At 39.1% G+C, this 25603-nt stretch overlaps 1 protein-coding gene across 2 annotated transcripts in view; it reads left to right on the forward strand.

Moving 5' to 3' along the window:
- Positions 1 to 5864: 5864 nt before the first annotated feature.
- The window catches only part of LOC115366736 (ecto-NOX disulfide-thiol exchanger 2-like), a 194767-nt gene continuing 175028 nt past the window's right edge, over positions 5865 to 25603 (forward strand). For both annotated transcript variants that reach the window (XM_030062321.1, XM_030062320.1), the window contains exons 1-2: positions 5865 to 5989; positions 18169 to 18224. The gene's annotated coding sequence lies outside the window, so the exon portion shown is untranslated. The remainder of the gene's footprint in view (positions 5990 to 18168; positions 18225 to 25603) is intronic.

Below are 25603 nucleotides of genomic sequence, written 5' to 3' on the forward strand. Positions count from 1 at the left end.
TTATTGTATCTCTCTGCATCATTTGTATCTCACACTGGTGCATAGTCACTTTTTCTAATGTGCTCTTCCTACTGCTTTCTCAGCACTAGATTATGAACGACATCCATTGATAGTCATCACGAGTATGGCATGGATGTTAGATCAGTAGAACAAAGTATGTATCTGCAATTTTATGTGCAAATACAACGGAATAAAATATTATCTGGAGTCCATTTCATCTGAGAAACAGCCCTAACATGCTGAGTGTACATTTGCAGATACAAATACCTTTACCACATAAAAAGGCAACCCACAGTGTGTGCAATTGATTACCATATCAGTGGTGTCAGAGCAATTTTTTTTTCTCTCTTCAGGGTATAAACTAGCTGAGCAATGCCTCTCTGCTGTTGCTTTACAGGCGAGTGTTAGTCTATAACTTACTTTCTATCTTGAATTTGTCTATAATTGTTAGAATTCTATGAATTATTTTAATCCAGAGTTAACTACAGTATGGTGGGGAAAAATGTAATTCCAGTACCCCTCATGGGTGCAGATTAGAGACTGGACATGTGTCTCTCTGGTAAGAATGTAAGACGTGAACAAAAGAGTGCTTAATATCATTCAACCTTTTTGATCTCTTATTATATGAATTACTTGGCTGAAATGGAATGGAATACGTGCATAACAAATACAGACAGGCATGTTTATATGTCTTGATTTGCTGTGTAATTACCCAATTACACAATAATCCTCATAATAAGTGCTGCTAATGGTTTGGTTGGTCACCAGAAAATGATCAAACGCAGTGGGGCAAATTGTGGCACTGTTGTTCCCAAAGATCCCACCGGAACCGCCATTCTTCTTCCAGAGTGTCAAATCTGTGGGGCAAAGCCGAATGTGAAATCTACGGAGAATTTGATAACTGAGAACTTAAAACAGAAAGAAAGAGTCCTAACTTTCATGTCATAGTCCTTAAAATTCTCTTTGATAGAGACAGAGCACATCGAATAGGCTTATATCTTTACATAACCCTTGTTCTTCACAGTACTTTTTTATTATTAAAATGGGTGAAGTCATTTGTCATTTTTCAAAACTAAATACAGTAACACAATTCATATCAAGAGAACTGTAATAATAACTGATGGCACTTATTTCCAGTGATCTCTTAGAGCTGATTTCTTTTATCCTTGCTTTTGAAATGTTCTGGGCTTCATTCAAGGAAACGTATCATGAGAGATGATCATTTGATAAATACAAGACACCCAGCAACTTGATACATCCCCAAACCACATCTTTTCTTTAGCCTGTATTACTGTGAAAGTACTCAACCGAGATATTGTATTACTGAAAGCTGCCTCAAATTATGTGTATCTCCAAGTAAAACAACTGGTGCTTGAAAGCAAATGTCAGCGATAGCCAAATAATTTGTATTAATTGGCAATATGTAATGTGGGAAAAATGGAACTGGAACACATGCAGCCTCATTACAATATAATTCTTGGAATAAAAGTTACACTCTGTAACTTTGCATGCTGGCAGCTCCAAACAACAGCAAGAGAACAGTTCTCGAAGTTTTAGAATTTTAATGCCCAAAAATCATGAGCCGTGACATCAGAAAACTCTACAAAGCAAGCTCATGTTTACCAACCCAGCTGGTCTGTGATCACTTTATTCCAAATTATACCAAAGGGGATGAGGGAGACAGAGGATCTAACATTTATGAGTCCAGCTTTTTCTGGACGGAGGGCTTCCTCACTTGTTAAGCAGAGAGTTTGCATTTCAGCCCTCAAGTTTCATTTCTTCATGTGCCCATATCTCACAACAAAATTTCATTAGGACAAAAAGAACAAATCCATTGGATCTCAATTAGAGAGGGTGGGATGATTATGTACACTGCAGCAGCACTTTGTGATCTAGGCTAAGATGGTGTTAAAAAAAAAAAAAAAAAAAAAAAAAAAACCTTAATGCAGAAAACTGCCGTAATAATTCATAGCTCACAAAGGCTGGATAACAAAGGTATAATTCCCTCCTTTCACTTGTGCATACTGTTAGACTTGCTGGTACAAGCTTCTTTATGGCTTTTTCATTTACATGTTATTTCCTCATCTTACATGAAGTGTAATATGTGTAAAACACAATGGTAATAGAAAGTAGTTAAATATAAATTTAGCTCACTCAACATTCCAGGCTGAAAGAGATGACATTTCTATCTTGAGTTTTATGCAATCACCTTGACTTGCCTTGAAATTATTTTCTCTGGCACTTTTTAAGGGGACAAGCAATCAAGTCACAATCAGATGCAATGACACACAACAGGAAAACTGCCCCTGAATCTGACACTCAAGTGTGAAAGACGGTGAGATGGTTTAATTCAGCAATCATCCACCCAGCTCCAATACCTGATTAGGTCCTTTTTGTTTAAACTCATGTACTGTAAACATCAAGCATGTGGCAAGGGGGATTACACCAACTTGAGTTCTCATTCAAGACAAGAAAAGCCATTATTTCTCTGATGTACCATGGGCTGGTGTGAATGATTAAAATAACCTTTGATTGCTTGTAAACAGTTGCTCATCAGCTCGTAGAAACGCAGTCTTGTTGACTCTTAATTCTGATGGCCACAGGCAGCCCATCTTTTATTGGGTGTTGCTAGGATACAAAACTTTCCATATGTGAATCACCGTGGACATGATGAGATTTGTGCAGGCTTGACACTTGAATGCTTTGCATCATTCCACACACTATGCACTTCAAAAATACTTGGGATGCACAAGAGTAGGGAAACTAATGAGAAAAGCAGAACAGCCCGACAGAGCGACCACAGACAGCAGCTTGCAAGGAGATTGGATGCCTGCAGGAGGGCTGATATTGAATGCTCTCACATACACTACTGATGAGAAATGACATGTTTTCTCTGGTCAACAGAAACTTATATTGTGGAGGTAATCTCTTTTTTTCATGTTACTTCTGGGATGTTTTGCCATCAAAACCCTGTAGCTGACAGAGAAATCACTTTAACAAATGTTTGAAAGCTAGCAGCCAGTGATCCATCATTAGCCCAAATCAGTGCCCATAATACGTCCCAGCAGTTCGAATTCTATACCTTTCCATCTTTGGACCCGTGTGATAAATTTAGACCTCTTGATGCTAAAGAAAACATATCACTGCTCTTGCCGTGCAAGGACTCAACAGTAAAAGGCTCAGGGCCGATGTGGATGCTGGGCCACTGCTTAAGAAGGCAGGATGCTATGTCAACATTTACATTTATACAGTATTTTTTACAGTCAGGTTAAAAGATTGCCTCTGGCACATGGGAACATGTGGCTACACCCTCGAGGGAAGGTTGGGTTGAGTCATGCAGGGTTGTTTAACTCACTAAGCATCCAACACATGCTATATTCATGTAATTGAACTTCAAGCTTTCACTGTGATAATCATTCTGCTAGATCCCCGGTAAATGTGAAGTGGAAACCGTGCAGTGAAAATTTAATTGGAGCAACCTGCTGTGAACCAGGTAACAGTACATCTTCCCTGCTGAGACATACATGTTAATTGGGATTATCACTCATTTGGGAATATTAATGGCTCATTACATGTTGATAGATCTCTCAGATCAGTATTTATCCTGTACCACGTCCTTCTCTCCAACTGGAGTACACTGGTGACATGAAGATTTTTAATGGGTGTTGATACTTCAGTGTGACTATAGTCACACTGAAGATGCAGACTTCTGCTATAGAACAAATAGGGACCAGGTAGTCCAATCTACTGCCAACAAACCAACGAATATAAATTCATGAATGAGATGTCAAGACATGTCAAATTTCATCATGTGTTGGGGGGGAGGGAGGAGGCGAAAAGCATTAGCAATGGTATAATTGGCTGTAAATGGTCCAAAACACTTAATGATGTGGGAGTGAAATGTGTGCTGGCACATATGATAATCCCCTTGTAATGAGAATTCACTAGATATCAGTGGCTTTGTTCATGCCCCAGCATCTCTCAAAGAGCTTAGCGACCAGAACAGTAACAATAAGCCATACAGTAGGAGATGGCCTGAAATTCAAGTGAGAGCGAAGTGAAATTACACACAAAATAAAATAATATGCTTAATATGTCAGAAGAGGCATTACAGCTTTAAAAGAAGAGCTACACTATTCCTCCAGTTTTGTGTGATTAAATCGAGACAGTCAAGCCCGTCTTGCAGGACAGCACCGTTGCTCACTGGCAGGTGCTGATACATCACAGCAAGAAGGCACTGGCTTCATTTTCCTAGCCCCAAACCTTTTTTTTTGAGGGGGGTACAGTTTGCATGCTTTCTCCATGTTAATGTAGGTTTCCTCTGGGTGCTGCGGTATTCTCCCACATTCAAAACATATGCCAACCAGGTGGATTTCAGGCTCTAAATTGTCCATAGTGGTGAGTCTGACTGTCTGTCTAGCTATGCGATGGACTGGCCGCCTGTCAGGAGTGTATCACAGCCTTTCATCCAGTGTATGGTGGAACTGGCTCCCTTGACCCTGGGTAAGAATAAGCGAGTAAAATAACTAAATGGATGAAGGTCGATTTTGAGAAATTAATATTGTTTATTCTGATAATGCTCTGGTTTGCAAAAGGATTAGGCCTTAGGCTGATATTGGGTGGTGAAAAAAATGAGCAGAATAGAGTTTGTGTTGTTCAAATGCAGAAAAAGTAGGCTACACAACTCAGGCCCAAGGTGATAGACAAGGGGAAAAAAAAAAACAATGACAAGTGGAGTCTGTAAACACCACGTTCCCACGAAGAATCTAAAATTTGTCACAGAAATGTGATATGATAAGTCCTGCTTTTGATCTCTGAGCTAATTCACGACAGCTGAAAATGTCATGTTGCCACCAGTATTTAGGCTCACAAGAGTAACATTTGCAGTGTGCAGACTCCTATGTTTATGGGTGTTGAAAACATTTTTAAATACAGACTGAGCTGCAGTTAGTGTAATTTTGAAGTTTCTTCTGGAAATTGGACACTATTGGACAGCTCATGTCCTTTCAACTTCAACAGGCCCACTTTTATAATGTTCCTGTATTAAGTTGAAATGCAACTCAAAGGGAACCCGTTTAATGACTGAGGGAGACAAATGACAGCTCCAAAAGAGAAGAGCGACTTTTGAAAAATGCAGCTGATAGACATAAATTAGCCCTCTGTGTCTTTGAAACTGCTAGTTAAAGCTAAGGAAAGATGTAAGCTGCCAACTCCAACAACTATAAAAAAAGATATATTTTGTGTATTTCATATAAGACAGCCATCCAATTCCCTTCATGTCCGAGTTTAAAAAAAAAGGGAAAGGAAAGGAAAGGGAAAAGGGATGAAGACAAGAACGCAGCTATATGAAAAGTGAATATCTACTGAAGTCCTACTGTAAAGGTGGTGTATAATTTGAAGCACTTCATAGTCAGCGATTGCCGGTTACATTCCTGAGAACTCCCTTGACCCATCTAGAAAACAACAATATACTTTCAATTTACAGAACAAAAGAAAAAAACAACATCCACACAAACCGTTAACATCCTCTGAATGGTGTGCAAAAGCATATTTTCAGATTGTGAACTTCAAAACAGTCTGTCATCTGTTCAGTCAGTTATTTGAAGAATGACACTACCTGCCAAACATCCACATGGCTCTGAAAGTAGATGCATTTCAACAACAGGAAAGGCTCCAATTCCCATAGGATGTCCATTTTTAAAAGTTAATTGTATTTAGTAAGGTGCAGCCCTTGCAAACACACCTCACTGTGTTTTGCACTGGCCTGAGAAAGGCCTCCACAGTTCGCCCATAGAGGGCCATATATACGTCAACAAAAAGCACGTGTTTACTTCCTCCGACTTGCCGTACTTCCCACCGCCATTGTTTTGACAGGTCTTGTTGCTAACCACACACGCTTTCCTAGTAACCCGCCTAACAAGGGGAGCAGAAAGAAACTTCACGTTATTCCGGGAACTCAGGGAAAACTGTCAGAGAAGCACACAAGAAAGTAAGTGGAGAGACGCTGTTTACCGACACGTTCTTATCATTTGGGCGCTTTTCTCCTCCTACTTCACTTCCTTATGGGCTAAAAGCGTAACCGTTTACGTTCGTTTATGTTAGCCTGAGTGTGTGCCGCTGCAAGGGAAAGTTAAACTAACGAGTAAGCGGACACGAAACGTCAAAAGTTAACACAAAATAACAGCTTGTAGTCAGAGCTTTTGGTTGTTTGATGCCATGAATTATGTTGGCTACCTTGCTTTTGCCCGGATACATAACGTTAACGTGATGTTAGCTGTCTTACTTCTTCAGCCGCCCCCAGGAGCACAGATGTCAGTGATAACCATTAGCTTGTTACCTTTACGTCAAAACCACTGAAATTCACTTTCTACGGTCTAAACATGCCAAACCCACTTTATGTTCGGTTTTTGAACTGACAGTATATGACAGATAGTGCCGGGTGTAGTGCCGAGTTTTGGAGTAGAAACCTAACAGTCATTACAGCCCCTCATACCGACATTGCCTGGTCTTACAAGCCTGAACAATATGACTTACATTAACTACAAACTAACTGTTGTGGGCGGACGTATTGCCTCTCTGTCTCTCTTGGTGATGCGCCTGAATGTGGGTCTCAAAACCTCCCCTTCCGCTCGTTTCCCATTAGGAAGCCGTATAAGACGGGGGGCTGAGGCAGGCTGTCTGTATCATTAGCATCATAAATGAGGCATTTGATATGACCTGCTGCAAATGGATAAAGCACACCTGAATGAACTTGAAAGGTTTATTTTCTGTCTGATGGTTGTTATTGATTGGTCAGTTCGGTCATCTCACATCTGAGGACCTCAGTATTGATTAGGCTGTGCTGGACAAGGGCTGCAACAAATGATTTCAGCTTTTCAGAATTGAGGGATATGATTTTTTTTTTTTTTTTTTTTTTTCATGCAAGTGCTTTACGTCTTTACAGGCTAATCAGATTACACACATATTAGAGACCACTGTCATATAATATTGCACTGCATGAATTTTTAGTGACATTAAGTCTATATTCAAATGCAGAGACAGTTTTGCATTTTGTAAACAATGATGATTATCACAGGAATGCATGTGCATTTTGTCAGCATAAACAGTGTGCTTTATGTGCATGGTAGATATAATCAATTGATGTCATAGTTGGGCTGGGTAGCTCCAGAATTTGAAGTAGATTGGCAAATCAGAGGTAGAATCATCTGGTTAAGGCACTGGCCCAAAAATTAAGAAAATTGCAACCAAATTATGAGCAGAGCTGGAGGCCAAATTAGCCATGAAGGACCAAATCAAAGGTTGCAGGAATTGGGCCGAGGGGTAAATCCATGTTATGGATAGAGTAGTGCATATTAAAAGTCAGCTACATCCTAGTATAATGTTGTATTAATGCCCAAACTAAGAATGTCAAATGCTTTTTAGTTATCATTGTCGCAGTGCTGCATATCACTCAATACTAACAATGCCAGTGACACGCATTAATGGGCTTGATCGATAGCATATGTAATATGTGAATATTTCATAAGCTTAGTGTTGCATCTTTAAGAAGCTACATTGTGTTTGCACAATGCAACCTACTTGACATTTATTGGCATTTTTATTGCCATTTGCCATTATTATTCATTTGTCCTTATATCCACAAGAATCTTTTTTTGTATATCAAACCTTTGTTGAACATCTGCAGTAAAATGATATCACCTAATTCATTGTTGTCTTTGAAATTCTGACATAATAAATATGATTCCTCCTTTTATTATTGTAGTGATAAAGAAAGCAGTTGTCTACAGTATTGTTTACCTGCCTGACTGAGAGATTTGTATGTTAAACATTATCATATGGAAAGAGTGTATGATAATAAACTTCCACACTATGGAAGTTTATTATTTCTAATTATTTATTTTTAGATTTATCATTTATTTGTTTATTATTTATTATTTTATATTATAATTACTAGCAGTACTATTAATATAATTTCATTATAGCTTAGTTTGCTTGACTGTAAGTTATGCTTAGTTGTGTCAAAGAAGTATCTCTGCATCAGATCAGACCTCAGAAAGGACTGAAGGTACTTTGGCAGTTTTTTTAAACAAATTATTACACTGCTTAACAATGCTTAAGATTTACTGTTTTGTTCATTTCCCATCAACAGCAGAGAAAATTGTACAGTTCTGTACCAAAGTAATATAGTGCAAATGAACTCACATGGGGTTACAGAATAAATTGTTTGCAGAAAAGGATTCTTCAGTCTAATATATCTGCTTGGCTTTTTACATTCAAGAATCCCCGGTTTTCTCTAAGCGGAGTGACGGTAATAAGAGTGCTGTGTGAGCGGTATTGGAATAATAAGACTTATCATTGTGTCACTGCTTTAAATGCCTGGAAGACCGGCCTTTGATGAGGACACGAAACTGGAGAGCTCACCTCTAAAAATATGTGGGATGATTACCCAAGAAGCCTCTGCAAAGACATTCATCTGCAGAGACACTTATGATGAGGTGCATTTCTTTTGAGAGATTTGAAGGATTACTGAGTCATTAATGGCAACCTAATGCCAGTGATATATGGAGTGTCATACAGGTCTAAAGATCTAAGTCCAATAATGAGCTAAAGCGTGTCTTCATAGCTATAATCCCGAATCTTGACTCCTCATTTTGTTATCACAGGCACCACTGATAGCAAAGGTTAATCCTCCCATTGATTAAAAACTCAGGATGGCTTTTGTTCTGGCCCACTCTGAGCCCGTGTTGTCAGAAATACAGCCATAATCTGGGCAGGAAAAAATTAGGATATCTGAGTTGCTTTAAGCATTTCTCAGTGAGACTGCCTCATTCACCTGTGCGTGGGGATGCCGGAACTGTGTCCTAAACCAGTTCACTCAACGATTTTATGCTGCAAATTGTAGTTTTCCTATCAGTGAAGCTGAGGTTGCATTTGAGTTTTTGAAATCGTATTTCATCTTAGACTTTGTAGAGTCTCGCTGCATGGTTTGAAGTAAAGGAAGTTGACTGAACAGAATTCCTCAATTCAGGATGAGTGAAGGGATAACTAGTTCATCTCTCATTCTGAATGAAACATTGCTGAGATCAAATATAATTTTAGGTCTAATCAAAAGATGACGTCTTTACAGCTCAAAATATGCATGAGCTTCTGCTAAGAAGGTATTCTTAGATTTTTATTACCCACCAAACACTGAACAGATCTTTTTAGCTCAGAAGCCAAGATTATTACCAGACACCAAAATGATAATTAAATCAGAGACTTTTTGGAGTTTAATATTTCAAAGGAGAGCTGCGCTTCAAATATGTAAGAGATCGTCTGATTATCATGTGAAGGATTGGGTCTCAATCTAACAATTTAGCTGTCTCACTGTACTTGAGTCTGAATGGAGCTGAGCAAGGTTGATGACTACAGGACCTGGATGTAATAGAGGTGTCTATATCCGTCATGTCAGCAAGTTGTGCTTCATTAATCTGTCTGATTGATCCAGCATGCTGGTATTTCCATGACCTTGCTTTGCACAAATACGACTTGCGCCCATGTCAGTGTCACCTAATCTACTGCTCGGCTGATGCATTTGCTCTTGACTTATTGACAGCACAGTACGGGGACATGGACATTTGTGGACATCAGTGCTACAGTTGCTGGGGTATTGTCCATCTATCACAAAGTAGAAGGCCTAGTATCGTCTTACATCCTGCAGCCCTAACTGTGGCAGCAGGATGGAAACTTTGTTGTCTATTTCACTGTAGTAATTGAGCTGGGACACAATTGAGTGGCTATAATTTATATGGCAATAAATAAATGCTGGTTCTGCTAATGTGCAGTAATTAGCTTACACTCCAACCAAAGTGGAACAGGCTTTATTCCTCTATGCCTCAAACTGTACAATCCCAGTTTGTTCTTTCTTTCTTTCTTTCTTTCTTTCTTTCTTTCTTTTACTGATTGTACTGGTCAATTTTGAGAGTAGTGAATCATGAGTGGATTATAGAGCTCGGGTAGAAGCCCCCTCCAATCTCCATTTCAAATACAACTCATGGTTTTGTGCAATATTCTCTTCTAGTAAATTGCTCAAGCGATCATTTCTTTCTTAAAAGTGCATTTGTTTGCACTATATTTCAGATCTGTCAGTTTAGTTTATTTTGGGTATGAAGTAAGGTGACCCTGGCTAGATGGAATACGACAAAGCTTGAATGAAAATGCAAGAGGCTTACATTTAAAGTAAAAAGCTGGTTCCCCTTTGCATGCAAATTTAGTTTAGCTTTCTACTCTGGGATTAGGTCAGCCTGTTCATAATGTGAGGTTGTACTGTCAGAGGAGATTAACAATGCTGACTGGCGCTTTGTGCAATGCTTCTTTGTACCAGGACTTCACAAGCTCAGAAATCAATTCCTCTTCCACTTAATCATGTTTTGATTGAGAGGTACTTAACTCAGGAAACTATGTCAGCATCTCAGTTTATATAGGACGTCACTTTATTTTGGAAAAAATATTTCTCTGTGATTGTAATGCTCAGGGAGAAAAAAAAGGGCTGACATTGACCCACACAGGTGCATTGAGCCAATTGTGTACTTGCATGTGCATGTTTTCTTAGCACTGACATACCTCTGTGGTGATGGACTATTCTCATTTCTACTAAAGTCTCCTGTTGCCAAGCAGTGGGCTTATTTATGAATCTCTTGCTCATAGATGTATATGTAAAATAAGCCCTCCTCCACACCACATTTGTGGACACAAAGGAGAAATACTTGCATGTCTGCTATTTACTTGATCAATCCCAAGATTACTCTCATCTATGAATCGTGTTCAAAAACATGCTTTACCATAACACCCACCCTCACCATATGGTCAATATTTTTATTACTTGAAATTGCTGTGATAAGTGTTCCTGCCTTCACAGCCTGCATATAAAGCAAGTGTCATGTCCTTGATCATCAGTGCATAATATTACAATATCTGAGACATTGTTTTATTTATATAAAAAACTTCTGCATTCATATGTAATGCACAGACTTCAAACCAGAATTCTCCCATGTAGCACAAATGATAATGTTTTTCATACCACATATCACATCCATCACAAACTTATCAAGAGATCCTGAAAGTTTCTTTTTTTAGGCTACAGTTTAAAACCCACAGTGTTACAGAATGCATGGGAATCAATAAGCATATATGTTTGCTGAGCTCAGCCTTTTGGCTCCTTGCTCATTATCTGTATTTCATCTGTATTTCATCTCATTAAAATTTTCTGTAGGCCAATGGTTCACAAAATGGGGCATTGGGACCCCCAGGGGTCCTTTAGGAAATTCCAGGGAATTCCCAGAAAAATAAGCTTTTTTTTTTTTTTTTTTTTTTTTTTTTTAATTTTATTTCACAGTTATATAATTCTGTATCCAGTCAAATATAAGCAGAATTCTGTTTCTTCTTCTCTGCTTCTTGGTTCTTTGGGGAAGATCTTTCATCTTTTTAAATAGGGTCCATGATCTTATACAAATTTAGGGGCGTTCATGATATGAAAAAGTTAGGATAGCTATAGGCTTATGGGATGAAATTCAGTCAGTTAATCCCAAGAATTTAGCATACTTTTAAATGATATACATATAGTTACAGTACAGTAGCACTGATTAAAGTGCAAGTAATCGGAGTCTGTCTGTAAAGAACCATGGAATACGTAAAGAATGAATGGACAATATGTCATTGAGTAGTGCTAAATGCGGAAAAATTCAGTGAGGTTGTCATTGTTTGAAATGGATATGTAGACTTTCTGTTAAGCCTTATTTAACATGTTAGTGTCCCAGTCAGGTGTTGGCATTAAGAGTAGCCTAATTTGTCTAAATTGCTAATGAGCTCATATTTGATATATTGAATATACATTTTAAACATGACGTGGCTAACATTAGCATTGTTTTGCTAGATCTGAGCTCCATGCTAGGCTTTCTGCAGCTGCTTCTCAGACTTCTGATGTTTTCAGACCAGTAACAAGGACAACTAATGCACACACTGGTAAGAACACTAGTTTGCGTTATGCAAAGTATGTTTTGTCATGTAGTCAAATGTGTGCCTTGTCAAAGTTCAGATGGCAGATGTGTAGTGCTTTGTTGTAGTGCTCAGCAATTCAGTCCAGGTATTAGGGTACTACAGAGATGCCCTGACCTACAAATTGTATTGTCCAGATGTAAGAAAACATATTTGTTTGGTATAGACCACAGAAAAAAAACACAATTTTCTCATTGAAAATGAGAATTAGATGGCAAAAATGATCGTTCCCACTAAAATTGTGAATCGTATCGCAAATGGAAATTTGTAAAATTAATCGCAGTGTTTTTATTCATTCATTCATTCATTCATTCATTTATTCATACATATTACCGTCCCACTGACTTCTGTGACGTGGCAAGTCTGGAACCAGTGCAAATTTTGAATGCTTTCGCTACAGCATATTGTCCCCTCCTTGTTTATATGTTCCTTGTAAAGGACAAGGAAGCAATTTTCCACAGTATTCTTTTTCACTGGCATCAGTTTAGTTATTTGAGAATTTTTTAATTACATTCCAAAAATCTCATTTGAAAAGAATCATTCTGTAAGAGACTAAGCCTAATTAAATGGACCACACACAGTTGCTTTATTATGTAAATAAAGCAACTGATACTACTGTTTGTATGTGATCAACAGATCAACATTTTTATTTAATAAATCATTTTGAAAAATATGATTAACTTCACCACTGATGTTTTGATAAATTACTTCAAAGTAATTAACAATCACATGCATATGCACACACTAATTTTATAGAATTTCAGTTCACAAGGACCCCATTAAATTTTTGTCAGGAATTGGGTTTGGCTATTTACTGCTCATTTGACAGTGAACACGTTTGCATGCAGACCAATCTTAACCCGATTAAGGCAATACAACGATTATTGAAATTGTCATTTGAGGACCTTAGCCGATTAGCTTTATTGGAGTAAGGTCATAATCAGAGAAAGCATTACTCCATTAACAAGCACAGATTAATGCTCAGTGTTTTGATTTATTGGTATGTGCAAAGTCCTTAGAAAATTTCCTCCTTTTTTTTTTTTGGCTAAACTGCACATTTCAGAGGTCACTTAACGCTATAACCCTGACCTACAGATTGATAAATCAATAAAACATGTAATTCAGGTTATCAGAAAAATCACGCCTTAAGGAGATTAGTTTCAGAGTGTCGATATGCATGTAAATGTAGTCATCACTGGATTATTGCTCTGAATTTGCAAACGTGAGTGGGCCTTTACTAAGAATCCTCACTGACCATTTGCCCGTTAATCCATTTGGTATTTTATGCCAGCATTTTTATTGTTTGTTTATTGGTTTGAATTTAGTCCTGCTTCCTCGCTGTTTTGGTGATCCTTGCCTAAAAACTGCATCAATGCGATTTCAGCTTCATTCACCAAATCTGCTAGACTACACTTTACTGCCTGAGGCCACCTTGCTATACATAGCTTGGCAGATGGCATCATGTTGAGAACATTTCACAGGTTCTGAGCAAAATTGTTTTTGTGCCTTTTAGGGTGAGGATCGGTGACATTTCTCATTATAGTATGTTTTATTGACCCTCAAGGGAGTGCAGAAGATGACAGAGGAGGCAGGCGGTGAGAAAGTGCTATCCCATCCAGTCACTAAACAAATGTGATCCAGTCCTCCGCTCAGTATCATAGAAACCTGACAACAGAGAAATGAAATACGCTTTTATTTTTCCTTTGACTGGTTCTTACAGAGGTCTTCACATTAGGTGATGGATTGATGCTAACTAATGTATGGCTGCTCTGAATCTGGAACGACCCAGGTGCTTCTCAGATCAATACAGATAGCTCTGCTTAGGGTAATTAAATCTCCAGGAAAGATGATAAAAGTAAAGCCAACATGGCAAAACTTCTCTATGCTTTATTAATTCCCACTCCTGAAAATTCAGAATGAAAACGGAATAGTTAAAAGGAAAAGTTAAGGAAAGTTAAATGAATTTGTTTGCCTTTGTCTGGGTAATGTACGAACACCGGAAAATATTTTCAACTCTAGGTAACAGTTTTTCACTTGAATCCTGTGCCACAACGTTAGTCCAAATTATAGTGTGACACATCACGCAGATGAAGACATTTAGTTGGCATGCTAACTATTACGTTCACCTCCTCTCTGCAGGTTCTGTGTTGTCAAGCTTCTGTTCCACTTCACTCAAAACAGTTGTTAAAAATAATTCTATAACAGAAGTTTAACCATCTCCTACCCTCCCAGGACTAGAATATTCTCGCTGAAATGACAGTATTGGAGCATACAGTCTGGTTACTCCGGAGACTTAAAAAAAAATAGAGCAGCGGACTCACCCGTACGCTTAAGTTCTTCACATGTATAGCATGCAGAGACAGAAAAAGAATGAAAAATTCATTGTACCACACACGTAAGATAGAGATGTGCTCACTGTAGTCATGTCAGCGTGTAAGCCACAGCTTTGTAAGATGCTACCATTAGTCCTGAACACCGACTTGCCATATTGTCTACTTTTCAAGACGACGACAGAATTACCCTTGAAATTGGTATAACCAGCCAAGTCCAAATCATTATCCTCTACTAGCACTCCCGTGGGTCGATCAGTTAGACCACTTGGCTGACAGCTGAAAGCATGGCTTGCCCATGCTTTACAGTAAATCTTTTCATCAGGTCTTTTTCGGCGCTGATCTTTAGATGAAGTATGAGAAAAGTGTGAAGTAAATGACTTTCATACCTCAGTAAGTTTGAAAACTGCTCTGCAGAGGCAGCCTGTCATGCTGAAGGTGATAAGTAGGCTGCTGTGCTGTGTATCATGCTAATCCAGTGCAGCATTCACTACGCCCAGCATGGTAAAATTTTTAGACTGGCATGACTTTTCAAATTCATCTGCTGAAAAACAATATGAGCTGTGCATGTGTTTTGTTTTAAACTGATCACCTGCCTATCTGAGGATGATTTTAGTGCTTTCAGCTTGCTAGCCAGGTTGACTGTAATAACTCGTGAATGTCACGTTTTTCAGTGGTAAACGTAAATGTCACACTTTACACTGGTCAGTGTTGATAATGGATTCTAATTAGTTGAACTGAATCTTCAGTTGTGATGAGCAATCATGACTTTGATATGAATGGACATAGGGGGTAACAACACTTACTTGCTGCATACTGTACCCTTGTTTTTCATTTAAAGTGTAAACGACATGGATTCAACATATTTCAAGCTAATGGGAAAATCTTTTGGAAAGCTGGGGTAGATTTGCCAGCCCTGGTGTCCTGGGTTTTCTTTGATTTGTTTGTTTGGTATATTTTTATCCCCTAAAAGATTTTATTGTTTAGATAGCATGCTTTTATTTTTATGTACCATTCAGTTGTCTACCCTTTTGACATTTTTTTTTTTTTTAAGTTTGCAGCAGGTCTTGTAGCCTGAGCTATTCCACACACTGGACTCCGGTCTATTTTCTTGTTTCAGAGTTGTTTATTTGATTTTTCCCAGTCGTTTTTCAAACACCAAAACTTAGAATGACTGTAGAGCTGAAACAAATTCTTAGCCTAGGAGGTTTTGTAAAGATAGGCTTAGCCCTGTCAGAGTATCTGTTTGATGAAAGATAGAGGCTGATTAGCTGCCAAGACATTTGAAGCAGTTCCAACTCTAAAGCTAGGATACAACTCTGACAGAGTTCTGAGTCTGAAGCAACCAGACATCTGGATTAACGTGCGAAAGGATTTGACTGGTTTTCCTCCCTCAGAGCGGGTGTGAACCAGAGACATATAGACTAACATATTAAAAATGTTTCCACTTGGCTGGTTGAGCAACTAAGTGAGAGGCCTACCTGCCCCAAGTACAGTATAGTCTATATTTTTGTCAGCCCAGTTGGCAAAAACGAAGACATGTTTTCATTAATGTCAGTCATTTATCATTCTAAAAATATGATGCTGACAGTCCATATTATACAGCAGTATGAATGAATGTGAAATTTATTTTATGACATTTTATTATTTATTATTATTTATTATTATTTTATTTTATGGAAAAACTTTACCCTGTGTTATGTAGGCTGCAGTATTATATTCATAAATGGGCATTATAACTAACTGATAAAAGCTTTTCTGGAATTGTAACCAGCAGTAACATGTAAAAACCAAACTTAAACAGGAGAAATTTATGTGCCTGGTAAGTTTGTGTTACTTACTTTCACCCGTACATTAATTAAACCTAATGATGGGCTGTCAGCTAGCCATTTTACTAACACACATGGAGGCATGCTGTTGACTCTTGCTGGCTCTGGGCGTTGACTGTGTGACAAACAGCACAGGATTGATTTATCATTTTCAACCTTGCGAAGCTGATGCTACAACAAAATAAGCAGCCTTTTGCTACTTCATTACTGTCAGTCCACTCCACACTGCTTTGAGACAAAAATTACATGCTTGGCAATTTGTTATTATTTATTAACACCTTGAATTGGTGTGAAACTATTGTTGTGCCTTTCAGTCTAAGGATTTTTTATTTTTTCTATTATTGCTTTGAATACTTTGAATACTTAATTGCAGAGCCAGTTTCCCATCTGGGCAAATACAGTTGGAAGGTGGATCTTCAGTCAGTCAGATGAAACAATCTGTGGCATTTTTTTAAGGTATCACACTGTACGCCCAGACCTTCTATACAGGACATGTGATATGCTGTTTAAGCTGTGTTTCCTGACTTTCCAGTTACTAATGTTAGACGATACTATAAGCCAGGCACCCAGATGACTCATTAAACAAACTGCTAATTAAGTCAGTCTATATGGCATCGTCTCAAAGGTACCATGGGTCTGTACAGAATTTGCTGCATTTGTTTGATGCAGGGGAAATGGTTGTAAAGTGCTAGTTGATTTAAAAAAAAATGGAAAAGTACATTTGGCATGAGGTGATAATTAGACACTGGACATGTAGAATTTATGATATGTCTGCTTCTATTCTGATTAGCCAAATGTCTTCTTTTCTGATGAATTTTGATATTTCTATATTTGTTCAAGAAGGTGGAGTTAGATTGGAGAATATGTTCAGCGTTGTTGTTTCCTGCCTCCTGTGTCAGCTGTATTCTGCTCATGCCTCAGTCTCACCCAGGTTGTGAACTACCATGAGTGGTGCTGGCCCTAGCTTACCTGGGAGATAATTGACAGCTGTTGGAGAGAGAATGAGGAGTGACACAGACAATTAAAGAGCTGAATGCAACCCGCCCTGACCTTCTGATCAATGCAATCCTATTTAGAGCTGGCGAGCCTGAGACCAGCTCTTGTTTTCCAGACTAATAAAGACAGCACGGAGAGCAGCTTCTGGGCTGGACTGCCAATACTTTTAACACCCCCATCGATTCTCATTACTGTTAATGGTTTCTTTGCTTCTGTGAGTCAGATGTTGAAGACCGTGTGGGCGGGCAGGGGTGTAGGCTGAGATTTGGGGAGGGGTAGAGGCATTATAGTATGACCCTGGTCAGTGGACTAGCTGCTCTAAGAATGTCACGCTCAGTATCCAGCGCAGTGACTTCAGGCTACAGCACAGTGTGTAGAGAATATGCTCTGTTTTTCATGACTGCCTCCTGCTTCCAGTAATAGTTAATAAAGATGATAATGTCTAATAATGTTGGACAAACAGTAAGCTTGTAAGAATATTAATGTGATCCCTCTCACAAATCTGAGGAAACAGCCTGCATATTTGTAGGATTATCCAAAGACATCTCTCAACACCCACTCCCCCTTCGGAGAAGTAACCAATGTGACGGGGTAACAAAGAGGAAAATGAAAATAAGTTGCGCTGATTTTAATCCCCTGAAAAGATTTTCTTCCTGCCGTCTCCACAGCGATTTGTAAGATGCAGTTGTTCTCCCACTCTCATGCTGCAATAAATAGCTCTACATATTTTAGCGGACTGTGGAGCTGTGTGTTACATTCCATCCTTTGGCTCTAATTAGTGAGCAGCCAGGAAAATAATCTTTCTTTGGGGGTTTATGACTCTTCTTTTGCTTGTCTTAGGACAATCCTCTACAGTCTGTTCCATAGCTGTGATCCAGATTGAGAGCTATGAAGACTGACATGTGTTTTAAAAATAGTCCGATCTTGATGATGTGTGTTATATTTATATTTTGTTATATTTTCTACTCTTGTATTTACAGGCTCCAAAATGAAGCCAAGATGAAGATACTGGAATGGAAAGTCACAGATATGACAGGTAATGTTTTGTCCATCCTGTTTAAGTGTTGCCTTGAACAGAGCTCATAAATGGTGTATACTTCCTCTAACACCCACAGTCCCCTATGAGTGTTTGTAAAGAAAAGAAAGTCCTAATTACTCTGTAGTATCTGATTAGATGCCACAAAATCCAAGACAGAGTACTATGTCTTGTAATCAATGCATGTTCATTGCATAGCCTCTGGAAACGTACCGCTCAACAGTGAAAACATTTGTCACTTCAACTAAAGTCAGCGATTTACCAATCAACAAATTTGTATTTTCAGTGTTTCTCCCTCATTGTAAGTCTCTTGCCTCACTCCAGTTTGATACAAAGTTTATTTTCTTCATTTAAGGCCCCTGCTGAAGCACATTGGAAGAGATGGTGTTAGATTAGAATTTCCCAGTTTTATAACTGGTCAGCTATTGAAAGAAAAGGTTCTGCTAACTAATTGATTGGCTTGGATATTCATTTAAATCCCTTCAGGTTTCTTTGATGTTATCTCTCTGTGGTGCAAGTATTTGTTGCATTCTTTCTAGCTCGCACAAACAGCTGTCATTTAAATCTGTTTTGACGTTTTTCTATTTCAGTCTATTAATGGTAAAATGAAAAATCTGAAAATGCTCATTGAAAATCAAAATGCCTGTTGGTAGAGAATAGTATGAGTGGCTGAAGCGATGCTTTAAGTATTTTTCTTGCAGAGTATCTACTGTTTTTATTGTCCCATAGGCTCAGGTGTTGCTTGCCTCTCAGGCTATTGATATTGGAATGCGTCCTCCTTCAGATTCAGCAGCAGATAGCAGCAGCACTATCTCCTGTAATTGCCCGGTGCCTAGAAACTACTAACTACTGGAGATGCTGGCTGCATGTCAAATAGTTTTCCCCCACTCGATTCTGTGCCTATATTTGGCCACACACACAAATGAAAGGCATTTTGGTTTGAAGGTGTCGGCTGCGGAGATTTCTGTCTGTGGCACAATTATCCATCCTCAATCTTAATTTCAGAAGGGTAGGCATATCACATTCCTCAGATTTCTAACCTGCTATTATTGCATCAGAGTATTGTCTGATATTCATTAGACTGTAAAATATACATGGTCTGACAGATTGGTTAGTATTTAGAATCATTATTCAAATGACCATCTCAGCTGAGCTTTACTGAGCAGGCTGTGGTGGTGTGTTGTGCAGCAAGTGTCGAGAAGATGTCAAGGTGTGTTGGGGTGCTGAAGGCTTGGCTTTGATGGGCTGTGTTTATATTTGTCATTTAAACACATTTTTTTGCTGTGTTTCCTCTGTGATTTTTTTGTGAAGCTGTGGTGCTTTTGGGCAGTAACTGTCCCCGAGTTGTTTGGGCCTACCAATTATAATTCAAGCTGAAGTTCTAGTAGGGCTGGGCAATAAATCAATTTTATGAATTAATTCAAATTTGTGGTTTAGGACGATTTCTTTAAAATGACATTTGGTTTTCTCTTTAACTTCCTCTGCCACCGCTTCCCTTGGGCTACTGTAGTTCATAGTGGGCTCAGTGGGCTCCACCCTCCCCCTGTGTTTATTTACCACAGATACTTAAACACACACACACACAACATGGCAGCAGACAGAACAATTTGTCTCCAAAAAGGCACAACCTTATCAGTAATTTGGATCAGGTTCGGTTTTGCAGTGTCAGACCTCAAAGAAACCATGGTCTACTGCAAAGTTTGTTTAATGGCTGTTGCAACAATAGCCAGCAGCACGGCCAATTCATTTCAACATCTCAAACAGAGGCAGGTAGCGGAGTGGTAGAAATGTTGTTCACAATGAGATGCACAAGATCACAGCAGCCCACAAACAGCTGCTGAAAAGCAGCCGACATTAGCAAAATCAATTTCCCATTGTATCCTGTATGACAAGAAAGAGGCCCAGTGGAAAGCTTTTACGCATGCAGTCGCATTTCATATCGCTAAAGATATGGTGCCCATGTGGAAAAGCTGGGGTTTATCCGCATGCTGAAACCCCAGGTATGTGCGACTAAGCCACAAGTATTTTAGTGAAGTTGCCTTGCCTCATTTATGCAAGTGTACATGTAAAAAGATCACTCGAGAGCTGGAATGGGTGTCATTTTATTCCACTAGAACAGACCTATGGTTCAGTCAAACCACATCAAACCACATGAGTTTGACAGTGTATTTTATCAAAAACGAAAATTGGAATTACTTAATTTTTTTTTCTAAAATAAATGCAAAACTTGTTCTAAATCAATTCTTTGTCATTTGTATTTTGTTTTTAAGAAGGAAAAAATAGGTTAAAATTCGTAAATAGAGTTTGATGTGAAAAAATCAGATATTTTACTTTTCGGCCATATCTCCCAGCCCTAGGATCTAGGTTTTAAAAATGTTTTTAATCGTAATATGATCATTACCTCTAAAATACTGTACTATACTGTTTTTAGGTTTTGATAGTAGCAAGATGCAAGTACAATGCTTATTTTGTTTTCACGTTTTCTCTTGCATAAGTGGTAATGTCCTTGTTGTGGTGGTGAATCACTGCCAAATGAATACGGGGGAAACACAGATTTTTGAATTCTGATTGTGAAAACTGGGTTTTATGAGATGACATCGGTGCATGTCCACATTTGGCTGTCATGTGGCATTTCTTTTCTTCAGTGTGGAAGGTCTAGGTCAAGTTTCTGCTTAAGTGTTGCGCTTAGTGGTTTGCCTCTAGATTGTTGTGAGCCAAGAATGCTGAAAGAAACAATTTAATGACATCTAAGCTAATGGTGTTTTTCAAGTGGCATCAATCTTAAGTTGAATTTGCTTCTCTGAAAGCAAATGTATTTTTCAAAAATCGGTCGCGGTACAGAAAAAAAGGCAAAAGTGAACCCTTGTCAAATATGGCAGGTTTGCATTAAATTTGATCAAAATAGTAAAGGAAAAAACATTCTAATTTGTTGCAGTGTTTAACTGTGAATGGGAATGAGTACACTGCATGCTTAAAGAATATATTGCGGCCTATATATGCTCAGTATTTAATCTACTGTGTATTAGCAGCTTATACGGTCCATTCATATCATGTTCTTACCCAGAATGTAGTTTACTGTTCACCCCAAGCAGAACAAATCAAACGTGACAAACCTCAGTGGGTGGTCCTTCTTGCACAGTTCAGTCACAGAGAATTACTGAAAAGTAGGGGGCTGACGATGAAGGGACAGGACAGTGGCCAGCTCTGTGTGTTGCCTCTCATTTTATGTTTATATTTCAAAATTTTAGCTTATGTGCTCATCCAGAACAACTGAAATGACCATAACAGTGGAGAAAGCTTTACTCCCCAGATCAGCAACATTATAAGCAGCCAAAAGTGGGGAGTGCAGGGGTCAGAGCCTTTGTGCCCTGACAGTTTCCTCACAGTTGTCAGGCCTGTCTTGTGATCAGTGTGTGAACTCTGAACAGAGAATTACATAACTCATCATTTAGAAACATGTCATCTCTGTGTGCTTTTGTCTTATTCTTTCTCTCTGTCCCCCTTTCTCTCTCTCTCTCTCTCTCTCTCTCTCTCTCTCTCTCTCTCTCTCCCTCCCCCACCCTCTTGTTCTTTCTGTTTCTCTGTGGGTCAGTCAAGCCAGGTCCTTCTGAGCCCAGAGACAATCAGAAGGTTTCCAGGGCTTTCAGCCAAGCTGCGACATAGTGCAATTATCTACAACTCACTTTGCTTTCAGTACAGCTTCAAAATGATTTATGTTGCCTTATGTAAAGAAATTGGGATCCTGGACTCCGATATTGACTGGTTGCTGATTAAATTCTCATTCCCATTTTACACATACTAAATTTCAATGTGCTACTCAGTAGATAGTATAATGTTCCACTTTAATACTCGACAATGAAGCAAATGGGTCAAACCTTTTTAAATTGGACATACAGAGACTTTTGTTACTACAGATTTTGTGCAAAACTGTCAAGGTGAAGCATGCAATAACAGAAGGGGCTTTGGTTAGGCTTATCTTTGAAGCCTTTGAATCACACACACACACACACACACACACACACACACACACACACACCATCAGAGACGCTCCACATTGTAATGTTCATCAGCCTCTTGCTGGTTATTACTGAGAACAGGCATTTGACATTGGAGAGTGACACAGTCACTACCGTCTAAAACAGAGAGGACATTATCCATTGTGGAGTTAAAAGTGTAGACATTCTGCAGAACAGTATGAATTGCTGTCATTTTCTAATTTATCTAACTGATGGAGCCATTTTCTGTCAAGTACCACGTGCATTTTTCTACTGCCATTTCCACCTCCCGTCTAGTTTTGAAACAAAGTGATGCTAGGCCTATAGGCATTATGCTATAAGAGGGTGAGGGCAAGCAGCAAGCTAGGTGAGTGGGGGGAGTAATGGATCACAATTATTGCTCTCTATGCACATTCAACAGCTGATGTGTCTTTCAATAAATCTGTGATGACATTGTATTACACCTCCTTTTTGATCAGATCTGTGTTTCAGCTGGAGGTCTCCTGATTGCCCAGGGTTCAGAGACTTTTCTTGCAGTGCACAGTCAAACCACAGATAATATTACCTCTATCAGCTAAAAAATGGATTTAAAAAACATTCCTTTTACCTGACTGAGATCCAGTTCGGATCAAAAATTTGTCTCATAAGAGTATGTAGGCATTACTTTTCCCTTCACTGACACAGTTTTTTGTTAGCCTTGGACTGTACATGATGTGTTTATAGGCTCGTTTCCACCAAAAGGTTCCTGGTAGTATTTGGGGGGCAGGAGCTACCACAGGAACGTCCTCTCGCTCGGCTCTCTCAACTGCCATGTCTCCACTGAGAGGGCCGAGTAGGAGGAAGGTTCCTGTAAAGTTACCGGGCAGTTACGCGACCATGACCGGGGCATCAAAATGTGTGTTGTTAAAAAAGCGTGTTGTTAGCGTTAGCTAACGTCCGCTAAAGCTAACGTTAGCGTCCCTAAAATGCCGGCTAAAAAGCCTGTTGTTGGCCTTAGCTAATGTTCCCTAAAGCTAACGTTAGCGTCCCTAAAAATGCCGGCTAAAAAGTGTGTTGTTAGTGTTAGCTAACATTAGCTAGCACGTTAGCGTTAACTTGGTAGTGTTGGCTGTGTTGCTAGGGACACCTAATGTTAGCTAAAGCTAACGCTAGCGTCCGGCTATTTTGTTGCTTTCTGTTGACACCACATCGCGCCGTGAGTAAATCCAGCCAGCACCAAGTAAACCCCAAGCCCCACCCAGGAGTTTTTCAGGGCCGCTCAGAGTCCCTATCCCGAGGCAGGACCTTTTTTTTAGCCCTTGTAAAGGTTCAGGAACTCTCTCCTTTGGGGTAGTTCCGGCGGTGGAGACACGCGACAACGGCCCCGGCCCCGTAAAATTACCCTGAGGTTCCGGCGGTGGAAACGGGCCCTCTGTTTGCTGTCTTTCTACTGTAATTTTTTTCTCTGAAGTAGCTATTTTTAACACAAATCAAATCAGTGCTCTTCCCAATAATCCTAAGTGGAACAGATATTAGATTTTAGGGTCAGGCTTTTACAAAAAAAAACAATCTACACAAAGGAATGGCTTTTTAAAAATAATACTTGAAATAGATAACAAAACCAGTTGCCTTGCGGCCTTTTTGAAACTTGACTTGACTGTTGCCTGTTCAACACAGGGATTGAACTTCAAGTTCATAAGTTCTTTCATCTTTGACTTCACTGTAGATCACACACCTTTCCCAAGGGACAATGTTGTGCCTTTCTAAGAGCTGCAGGCATGTTTCTCTCCATCAATAAAATCTATAAAATAAATGTATAAATGTCATTGATTGGTTTGATGAGTGTATGCAGTTAATTAGATAAACATCAGTCATCTTTTTGTCAATAAATTTGCTAATGATATGAAAGTTAAGCAAAACACTTGCTTTTATATGTTCTTGTGCTCAGTGCAAGTCTGCATGCTGACTTTCACCAGTAGCCCCTCTGTGGGATGTATAGGTGTATTGCAATTACAAAATGACAAATTCTAACATAATCAAATAAGGCAGCTGTGATCTCTTTATTTATTTATTTATTTTTTAAAACACTGACTGCCCTGATTTGGTGATCTGGAAGACTTGGGAAATAGATCCAGTGCATGGGATCTACTTTCTCATTCAGTTGTATTCTGAAAAATTGGCAGAGGTGAGAAAATGGTAGTCTGCACCCAGAGGATGGTGCAAACTTCCGTGTGCTGCCTGCGATACATGTGGAGTCTCCAGCTGCTTGTTTTCATCTGACAGCAAGGAGGTTCAGTCGGAGAGTGTAGTGTGACAGAGGTGCATGCTATTTCCCCTGCATCCCCTCTACCCTGAAATAGCACCCTCACCAACTAGTACAAGTTGCCAGTACAACGACAAGGATCGGTCCCTCACTGACTTCCCACCCGCAAACGTGAACCAACCATCGTGAATGTGAACCAGTTGCGCTCAAAGCCACACCCGGCCAAGCCAGAAGCATCCCTTCCAGGAATCAAACTCAGTTCTCTGTAGTGTTAGGTGAGTGATTTTACGCCTGTGCTACCCTGATGCCCCCCTTTTTTTTCTCAGATCTTGCATTTTGCCTGGGGTGCTTATGGATGCCTGAGACTCCCTGACAGTGCAGTGTGTTCCTGGGAACAAGAGAGATTAGGCTTATACTTGGATCTTTGCTCTGTTTGTTTTCAGTGACAAGTCAACAGAGACAGCTGTTTTATAGCACTGGTAGAACTGGAGGTAGGGCTGGACAATATGTTGATTTTATATCGATATTCTAATATGAAACTAGATATCATCTGTGATTTCGGATATCATAATTTTGTGATATGGCATACATGTTGTGTCTTCCTGATTTGCTGTAAAGAGAAACAATTTTCTGAATTTATTAGACTGTTCTAACTGGTCTGTTGTTTGCCTCTACTTGCTTGACTATCATATTCACATTACTAAGAAAGGACTGTTAAATAAATATATAATATAAATAAATAATTAAATATCTTATATGTGTAAATATCTTATGAAAGCAACACTTGTTGTGCCTACAATATTGTCTAAAAAATCAATATTGAGGTATTTTGCCAAATATATCACGATATTTGATTTTGTCCATCTTGCTCAGTCCTGACTAGAGCGGTATTTTACTTTTCATGTGTACAAAATAGATTGACATTGATTTTTGCACTATGTGGTATCGCTCATACCTAGCACTATTTCCTGCAGGAAGATAGAGACTAATCTTTGGAATTGTGGTTCCCATGGGTAATCCTTGGTCCAAATTAACATGCCATGTACAAGAGCAATGTGTGACTCCATGCTCCCGCTCTTCACTGTGGCCAGCCTTCAGCCAGTCTGAAGTGCAAAGAACTTAAAAATGACCAAATACACATG

This window comes from Myripristis murdjan, chromosome 10 (genome assembly GCF_902150065.1).
Source record: "Myripristis murdjan chromosome 10, fMyrMur1.1, whole genome shotgun sequence".
NCBI classification, from domain to species: Eukaryota; Metazoa; Chordata; class Actinopteri; order Holocentriformes; family Holocentridae; genus Myripristis; species Myripristis murdjan.